Genomic DNA, 10,261 nt, shown 5'->3' on the forward strand with positions numbered 1-10,261 from the left:
TATTATATTAATGCACATTTTGTTGTATGTATTGACTCAATTTGTTGTTTTTCAAAATAACGTAGGTATAAATGACATTGTTCGTAATAGGTGCTGTTACTTGTGAAACATTTATCAATTTAATAAAAATCACAACAAAACAAGTGCAGATAAAAATATTAAAATGTACCTCTATTTTGTGTACATCAAATTCAATTAAATTAACATAATTTTTAAAAATTGCATGTGAAACTGTACATTATTATATTACATGTAGAAAAATCATACATTATATTATTATAATGAATAAAATAGTTAACAAAACTTTACAAATAAGACTTTTGTTTCAAATGCACAACTGTTAGCATTCATCAATCTTAAAAATTTAGATTTTAATAAAATTGGTTTAAAATGAGAGTCATAAAAATTAGATAGCTTCAAAACTATTGATTCTATAAAATCATTATTTCTTTCAATCAACAACACTTTAAAATCAGAAAATGTGTAAATTATTAAATATGCACTCCTTGCACCAGTACAAAGTAGTTGGCCTTGTATTTGATAATAATAATCATGTGTTGTTTTAAGAGCCAAAACATCATCAGTGGTATACAGATATGGAATACTTGTTGGATTAATAAAGTTTTGTCTAGCTACATATGGGCACTTGGCCTCAACAACATGCCTCAGTCCATTTGCATCAGTTATAACACCATCAGGAGAGGATGCTAAAAAAGGGAAACTGTTTTGAAACAAACAGCCCACATTTGTTAACTTTAAGACCAGTAAATTTTTCAAATTCCTTAAGGGCAACAGCTTCATATTTTCGACCATGCCTTAAAGCAGGCGAACTAATATCCCGTTTGACCATTACAACTTTAGCTAAGTTATTTAAATTTGTTTTTTCTGTTGCCTTACATATCCGTCCGAAGTTAGAGGACTGAATCCTCTTTAGTCTCTCCTCAACTCACAATTTGTTGGAACTTTGCCCCCTTGTTTTCTTTTCTAAAAGATGTATCTGACATCTCTTTTAGGCCAATGCTCTGCAAAAAGTTTTCCTCCATTTGTAGACAACCGTAGTTATGGCCTTTTACAAGAGCCAACATATTAGCTGGCTCAAACAGCTGAAAGACTGGTCTTTGTGCTTTATCTTTAGCAGCCATCCACACATTCCTAAAATGAGCCTCATATGACTCTTTAGGCTGTATATACTGCCTGGGGTCATAAACCAATTTTTAAATTAATTGGCAGAATTAAAGATTGGGATTTTATGGGTGACTCTGTGTGCTTTTTCACCACATGAAACCATTGTAGTATTTCTGTGCATGTTTGGGCACACAAAAATCCATCATTTTTATAAATGCTTAATCCATAAATGATGGTCTGGACATGCTTGCAATGAGCAAGGGGTCCCATCCCTGCTGCACACTCACATTGTGCCTCCAAAATCACACCATCCATGTCCACCATAATGTCCACCAAATAGTGGATTTTTTTTTCATCTGAGACATGACTTGTGCCCTCAAATAAATTAAATTATTGGCCACTCCTTGCCTCAAGTATACAACATATATGTGAATAAAAAACAAAGAATATTACATTTATAGTTATTGCGAGTTTAGCAATAAAAAAATAAAGACAAATCGCCAATTAAATCTTAAGCCCAACCAATCATTCAGCATACCTTTCGTGGTACATAGATTTTGTAATTTGGGTTAGAGATGCATGACATGATTCCAAGTAAGGCATCACGAATATGTCCGGTAAAACTTAGTCCGTGTTTAAATCACAGTACAAAATATCTGGGATGTTCATTTGGAACTCGGGCTGCAACGTTTCCTCTCTGTTGCTGTTTTTTACATAAGATTCCAACTTAAAAGTCAGAATATATGAAGGTGCAGAGATGTACGGTGGTAATTCTTAACATTGGCTTATACAAAGAAAAAATAAAATTAGTATTTAAGTTAATAATACTGTCAGTTACACTACTATTTAATTAGGCTATCTGATTATTCATTTAGAATTTAGATTACCTGAGACGACCCTGGCGCATTTTCTGGACTAAATATTAAATAAATTAAAATTAATGCAGGGCCTAGATTCTACAGCTAGATCTAGTCTAGTTAAGTCTTGTCACTAGCACTAGGCAAAGCAACTTCTTTTTAAAATGAAATCTAGCAAGCAAAATCAATCAACAAATATTAAAACGTTACTTTCTACAAATTCTCTTTTGCCTCAGACATGTAATTTACAGCGTCAGTTGTGTGTGTTCGCTTTAGTATTACAGTTTTCATACCCGGCTTGTGAGGACTAATACAAATTTACAATAGTAATACTTCTTTCATACTTGTAGCTTACTTTCATTCATTTAACGAATATTTCTTTTTTTTTTATTATTATTATTAATTCAATTGTTTTAAACCTTTAAATCATTAATAATAATTTATTTGATAGATTTTACACAGCATCAAAGACATGAACATCAATTGCATATATAATAATCAAATGGAGAAAATTAAATGGCATAAGAACTAGACTAAAATAAGGTGTGCAAACTAGGTTTCTCTTGACTGCTTAGTTTACTGTGCTCTGTCCTTAGCTGAGGAGTCATAAGTTCACATTGTAGACAGAAATAGAAACCACCGTAGGAGAAGTGTCTCTGTAATACACATTACTGATCTATCATTCCAAAACTTTCCATGACATAAAATTGACCCTTGGCAAAGAGGGCACGCTACCTTGAAAAATCCGCCAGTCCGGTTGAGTGGAGGGAAGTGTGTGGGGGGGGGGGGAGGGTGAGGTGTGTATCTCTTTCTACCATTCAGGTTGTGCACTTTTAAAAACCTGGGAAACAGAAGACTGTTCTAATGTTAAATTACTTGGGGGCTGATCGAGTGATGTTTTGCTTGAGACTGTCGATATTAATTATGCATCTAGTTTATTTGCTTCTTCTGTAGTTCCAATTTTAGTTTCCTGTAAAAGTAGGATGTCAATATTGTGTTTATTTATTATGTTGTTTATATAATGTGTTTTGTCCCTAGCTCCCCTGATGTTCAATGTTGCCAGAGTAAGCATGAATTATTTGGGGTTTTCTTTCGAACATCTGTTTCTGGAGGGCTGGATGGTGGTGGTCTTTTAATTCCAAACCTTCCAGCCGTTGGTTTGCTATCCCGTTGGGCCCTGGTCACGAACCTTTGAGGTGGCTTTACTATAGGTAATTGATTTTTACTTGAACTGATTGCTTGACTATATGACAGTTGACCTGATACCTTTGTTGCTGACATACTTTGTGAGCTTTTAATTTCCTTTAGCGGTTTCGTTATGTTTTCTGAACTAGAGTTATCTTGAAGAATATGAGTTATTGTTTCGTCGACAGCCTCCAAATTTTCGTGATTCCCATCTTTTTGAGACCCGGTTACTATGGAATTCCTGGTTGCTATTGTCTCCATGGCTTCGGCCTCTATGGTGGTTTCTGTTACGCTTTCGTTAACTTGCTGCGGTGCTACAGTAGTATGATGTGCTTCAGTTTGGCCATCTACTTCATTTTTTTTTTTTTTTTTTTTTTTGTTTTTTTTTTTTTTTTTGTTTTTTTTTTTTTTTTATTTTATAATTTTATTTGCAATTAAAACAAGTACATCAACATCAAATTTTATTAACATAATTTTCAAAATTATGTTAAGAAATTTAAATATCTTTTTTTTTTTTTTTTTTTTTTAATACTTTTATTTGCAATTAAAACAAGTACATCAACATCAAATTTTTTAACATAATTTTCAAAATTATGTTAAGAAATTTAAATATCTTTTTTTTTTTTTTTTTTTTTACAAGAAATTTAAATATCCTTTTTTTTTTTTTTTTTTTTCTTTTCTCTTTTTTTTTTTGCCTCAGACATGTAATTTAGAGCGTCAGTTGTGTGTGTTCGCTTTAGTATTACATTTTTCATCACCGGCTTGTGAGGACTGACACAGATTTACAATAGTAATATTTCTTTCTTACTTGTAGCCTGCTTTCATTCATTTAAGATGGTTTACTTATACAAAGATCTAATACAAAACGTCTAAATATAAAGAAAAAATAAAAATTAAAAACCAACCTGAAACTGAAAATGCAAATGTGTAATTAAATGATGATTCAAGGGATTTTTTTTCCATCAGCGTGGTGGGCTGAGGGGACGAGAAGGGGGGGAGAGGGTTGAATTTGTTTGTTTTTTTTAAAATAGAGCTGAAATGAATTTGGGATTACAGAGAATTAAAATGATACAAATTTTAAGCAATCGGAAAAGTTATGTTATTACAACGAGACACGTAAAAGCAAACACTCTTCCCTTTCAAACATCTATATCTATACAGTCCTCAATTAGTTTTTTTTTTTTTCCTTTTTTTTTTTTTTTTTTTTTTTTTTTTTTATTATTATTAATTCAATTGTTTTAAACCTTTAAATCAGTAATAATAATTTATTTGATAGATTTTACACAGCATCAAAGACATGAACATCAATTGCATATATAATAATCAAATGGAGAAAATTAAATGGCATAAGAACTAGACTAAAATAAGGTGTGCAAACTAGGTTTCTCTTGACTGCTTAGTTTACTGTGCTCTGTCCTTAGCTGAGGAGTCAAATAGAAACCACCGTGGGAGAAGTGTCTCTGTAATACACATTACTGATCTATCATTCCAAAACTTTCCATGACATAAAATTGACCCTTGGCAAAGAGGGCACGCTACCTTGAAAAATCCGCCAGTCCGGTTGAGTGGAGGGAAGTGTGTGTGGGGGGGGGGGGAGGGTTAGGTGTGTATCTCTTTCTACCATTCAGGTTGTGCACTTTTAAAAACCTGGGAAACAGAAGACTGTTCTAATGTTAAATTACTTGGGGGCTGATCGAGTGATGTTTTGCTTGAGACTGTCGATATTAATTATGCATCTAGTTTATTTGCTTCTTCTGTAGTTCCAATTTTAGTTTCCTGTAAAAGTAGGATGTCAATATTGTGTTTATTTATTATGTTGTTTATATAATGTGTTTTGTCCCTAGCTCCCCTGATGTTCAATGTTGCCAGAGTTAGCATGAATTATTTGGGGTTTTCTTTCGAACATCTGTTTCTGGAGGGCTGGATGGTGGTGGTCTTTTAATTCCAAACCTTTCAGCCGTTGGTTTGCTAACACAACGTAGCTTGGTAAATTGAAGTATTTCGACTATGATTGGATTTAGAAATAAAAACAGTACTGCTTTCTTTACGTGCAAAAGTATATATATTATAATACATCCTTAATAAATGTCCCATTAATTTAGCTTTTTTAATAAACATCATAATATTTGAATTAAATATTTGTAAAGGATTATTTTTTTGTTACATTATTTTCAACATTAGCTATATTTCTAACTAATTATGCACATTATTTTAAGTTCTATCCCCTGATACATTTTAAAAATGGAATCGGGGAAATTATGAAGCACCAGAATTATTTTTTTAAGTACAATAATTTATTTGCCAAGTAATACACAATCGAATGTTAACTATTCAATGACCATTTGCACATAGAAACAAAAGGAAATTAACGTAGACTTTCGCAGCTTTTCTACTATGATATGAATGATTCATTTTGTATACCTACGAAGATAATTGGATATATATTCAAATTTAGGTAGAATAACCTCTTGTATTTATTGGTTGCTGATGATTGTCCTAATGGTATGTTCTAGAAAAATTGCGTGACCTCTTGTCTTGATGTCTTTTGTTTAACCCAAGTCAAGTCAATGAAATGAATGATTACAGAAGGAGATTACATGTTCATTGCGATCATTCTATTAGAGCGTTGGATACAGCGAGGGGTGTGTAAGTGAAAGAGTGATAGTTGTTTTTGTAACAAGAACAATATTTATACATTTTAGAAACAACAATAAATGTATTAAGATGTTTGTAGTTGAAAACAAAATGTTTACATCATTACCCATAACAACCGTCTACTGACAATTAATAGTCAGGATATAGCTGGTAACGGTTAAAACTCAGTTTCTCGTTGTTACTGTAAAAACCGTCCTTACATATTATTATGAACCTGTCTCTTACGTCATATACTTAACAATTCGCCTCCCCCCACACAAACACACACTCATACACACACACTCTCCTATTATCTCAGGAATGAAAATATATGACTTTTTTTTAAAACGAATAATTTAACATTCTCTTTTGTTGTGCCTGTTTAAACAATGTATTGACTATTTCTTGGGTTTATACAATTAAACTTTTTTTTGCATTTGAAAATATGTGTAATGAAATCATTTAAGGAACACACTAATTTTTTTGGTTTGCTCCTGCGTATTTTCTAGTTTACTATTTACAGTAGTTTATTCGTGTTTTGCCTAGAATTGGTCCGTTTATTAAAAGGTACACATACACTCTCAGTTTAGAATACATTTCATTATTTTATTGTGTAACAGGTCCTGTGATACACCGAAGTCGAAATATTTTTCTTTGTTTTTAGTTTAATTTTATTAATTTTTTTTTTATGTTTGTAGAATCTTGTCTCTTTTCAAATTAATTAATTATCTGATTTAATAGACATGATTTTGTAGCGTACATCTCAATCTGTTGGACTCTAAAAATTGCTAGACTTACCAGTTAAGTGTTTTTATAATTGTAATAACTGGACCTATTTAACATAAAACTTTTATACTTTTTTTTTATACTAGAATCAACTGAACTAAATATTATAACACGAAAAATGAACAATTCTTTTGTATTTTAGTAATATATATATATATATATATATATATATATATATATATATATATATATATATATATATATATATATATATATATATATATATATATATACATATATATATTCATAATGGAGTTTTTGTTTAAAATACATGTTCAGTTGAGAGATTTTGTTGAATTAGATATTCAATTGACAAATTGTGTGCACAAGATATTCAGTTAACGGGCTGTAATCACATGGATGTTTAGTCCTTTTCTGTTGTTCATCTCGTGTTTATGTGACATATTTTGTTAACATAAGATAGTGAAGTTCAGTTCGTACCTGACGATGAAGTAAATTATAGTTTACTTGTTTATGTAACATCGTCATGCATCACTAACAACCGCCGTTACTTTCCCAGACGTGAACGAGGTGCCCATAACTGCTGGTTGTACTCATGTTGTTTTACGGACTTAAGTCCGAATTAAAAATAGGGGCGTTTGGGTTGGCATGTATGTTCTAACATTCAACCATACCGTCAATAGTCAATAGCTACATGGTCTATCGGACGTAATTGTTGACTAGGTGAATTTAATCTTGTGTATTCGAGTTGTCCGATCATTTTCAAGACAAACAAGCCGTTTTATTGTTTTAAATCAGGGGTCTCCAAACTTTTCAGTCCGAGGGCCGCATTAACTATCAAATTTCAGTTCGGGGGCCAGTTTCTTCCAGGCATGTCTTTGATTTTTCTGGGCAAAGTTCCTCAGCTATCACCAACAAACGATTTTCCTTAGACAAAAGGATCTCCGCGGGCCGGATGAGAGGACCTCGCGGCGGCCCGCGGGCCGTAGTTTGGAGATCCCTGTTTTAAATCATTTTTTTTTACATTTTGAAAGTATAATGAGGAAGCGTTGGAAGCGTCGTGGGTCCATTGTTTAAAACGACTTATTCAAATCTCTTTAAAATGTGTAAGTTAATTCGATAAAGTTTTCTAAAATTGGTAAAAATAAAAAAGCAATACACAAATCAGTAATACACTCACCTAAACTTTGATATTTCTATCAAAAAGTTTTTTAGTATATATTAATTGATTTAATATACATATCCGACTTACAGTTTTTTTAAAATCTATTTCAAATCATTTACATGGCTAGTGCTATTAAGTTTATAATGTTTGTTTCCCTTATTAAATAAACCGGGAGTGATCTCCCCTAAACTATCTCGAATATTCTTATTTAAAACGTCGCAAAAATCTCGATTTTTTTTTGCAAGATTACAATACATTCTCTATACTCTGTATATACGAGACAGTAAACATAGAATGTGATGTAATACATTCTCTATACTCTGTATATACGAGACAGTAAAAAAAAGCAGAATGGGTTGTAATTAGTAAATTGTATCTTTATTGTAAAAGAAAAAAAAATACATTTTGCTATTATGTATATAACCCTAGAATAAAATGTAACATACACAAAAATATATTATGTTCATTCAAGTTATGTTAACCTCAAGTTGTGAGCGGTTTATACGTGTATTTAATATAAAATGTGTTCGACGTTAAACAGGCAAAGTGTTGGTTGCTTTAGTCGCTCATCACATTGTGGCATTGTTGTCTAACTTCCGTTTACACTATAAACAGACATCCCACCAGCTATTTCACAGATTGTTTGCCAAACGTTTCTACATAGATACATAAACATTATAGTTGTAATTCCATGTTGAAAACAAACATATCAGAACTACACGACCACAGACCACTGGTCAAACCAGTACAACCAACGACACGTAAACACACCTCAACAGACAACCTGAGACTCAGTCCGATCAGAACGTGTAAGCTGTACCTACGGCAATGTATCAATACCAAGCTGTAATGTTATTGCTTGAGTTACTTTTATTTAAATCCCGAACAGAAAAAAAATCTGTTCATTCTAAATAATTCTGAAGCGAATGTAGAAGAATAATCAGACTGGAACCACCTGCATGCAGGGGCGCAGCGAGGGGGGGCGGGGGGTGCGGACCGCACCGGGTGACACCATTTAGGGGGGTGACACCAAGGCAAAAAATAGCAAAATATATAGAGAAAAACTTGAGGGGGGGTGCAAATCGAAAGTTCGAGGGGGGGGGGGGGGGTGCAAATCGAAAGTTCGAGGGGGGGTTGCAAATCGAAAATTTGAAAGTTTGTCCCCGGGAAGGGTCGCTACGCCTCTGGGGGGGGGGGGTGACACCATTAACTGCCGCACCGGGTGACACCCGACCTCGCTACGCCACTGCCTGCATGTATGGGTTTCAAATCGATTACATAAATGTACAGTCATGTGCAGCTTACTTTAGTAATGAAACTCTACATATGAACGGTTTAGTAGACACACATGTTTTGTTAGGATAGGCAAGTCCTTGGACATGGCCTGCCGACATGAGCTTTTTCAGCATATCTGTCCTGGACTAGTCTCTCCAACTGTCCCCAGGTGTATCCAGGTTAGTCTCTCCAACTGTCCCCAGGTGTATCCAGGCTAGTCTCTCCAACTGTCTCCTGGTGTATCCAGGCTAGTCTCTCCAACTGTCCCCAGGTGTATCCAGGCTAGTCTCTCCAACTGTCCCCAGGTGTATCCAGGCTAGTCTCTCCAACTGTCTCCTGGTGTATCCAGGCTAGTCTCTCCAACTGTCCACAGGTGTATCAAGGCTAGTCTCTCCAACTGTCTCAATGTGAATCCAGGCTAGGCTCTTCAACTGTTCTAAGGTGTATCAAGGCTAGTCTCTCCAACTGTCTCAATGTGAATCCAGGCTAGTCTCTCCAACTGTTCTAAGGTGTATCCAGGCTAGTCTCTAAAACTGTCCCCATGTGTATCCAATCTTCTTGATGCTTATCCCAAGCCGCATAGCTCCACGTCTTCCTTAGTCGGCCTCTTTTTTCTTTTGTTCCCCTTTACATTCCAGTTGATGGCCTGTCTTCTTTTGCTGGATGAAAGCTTCGCGAGTGCGTGGCCAACCCATTTCTATTCTCTCTGTACGATCTCTAAAGCTGGCAGCTGGTTTGTGTGTTGCCATGGTACATCATTTGTGATCGTGTTGGTCAGCGTACTGTCACACAACAGACCACAGATTAGAATAGATCCTCCCCTCTCTGTATACACATTTTATCCTAAGTAAATAACAACAAGATGTCTTTCAGTTAGTTTTGACGTTGTTGAATCTTCTTAATTATATGTCACACATACTATACCAGATAACTATATTTGTATTACCAGTCACACGTTATATAAATAGTGTATATATCCGCAGTAATAATGTGCATCTATATCTATGTTGGTGTCCGTACAATAGTTGAGTTGTTATGACAATCAATTGTCATCTTTCAAGGATCAATAGTCATCTATCAACCCAACAGCATACAGAAAGAAGTTTCCTCTTTGATTTTGAATTGTTTACAATTAAAAGTAATAAGCAATTCATCTACGTATGTACAGGGCAACGTAAATTAAACCGACTTATTTGCTTGTTTAATTAAGAAAAAATGTAAACACATTCGATAACGTTTTTTCTGACTTTATAAATACAAAAACTTTAAACAG

At 33.9% G+C, this 10,261-nt stretch overlaps 1 pseudogene; it reads right to left on the reverse strand.

Annotated features, from left to right (window-relative positions):
- Nucleotides 1-259: 259 nt before the first annotated feature.
- Nucleotides 260-984, reverse strand: LOC131935236 (uncharacterized; annotated as a pseudogene).
- Nucleotides 985-10,261: the final 9,277 nt, after the last annotated feature.

This window comes from Physella acuta, unplaced genomic scaffold (assembly GCF_028476545.2).
Source record: "Physella acuta isolate Inbredline_101_S28 unplaced genomic scaffold, ASM2847654v3 ptg000138l, whole genome shotgun sequence".
Lineage (NCBI taxonomy): Eukaryota > Metazoa > Mollusca > Gastropoda > Physidae > Physella > Physella acuta.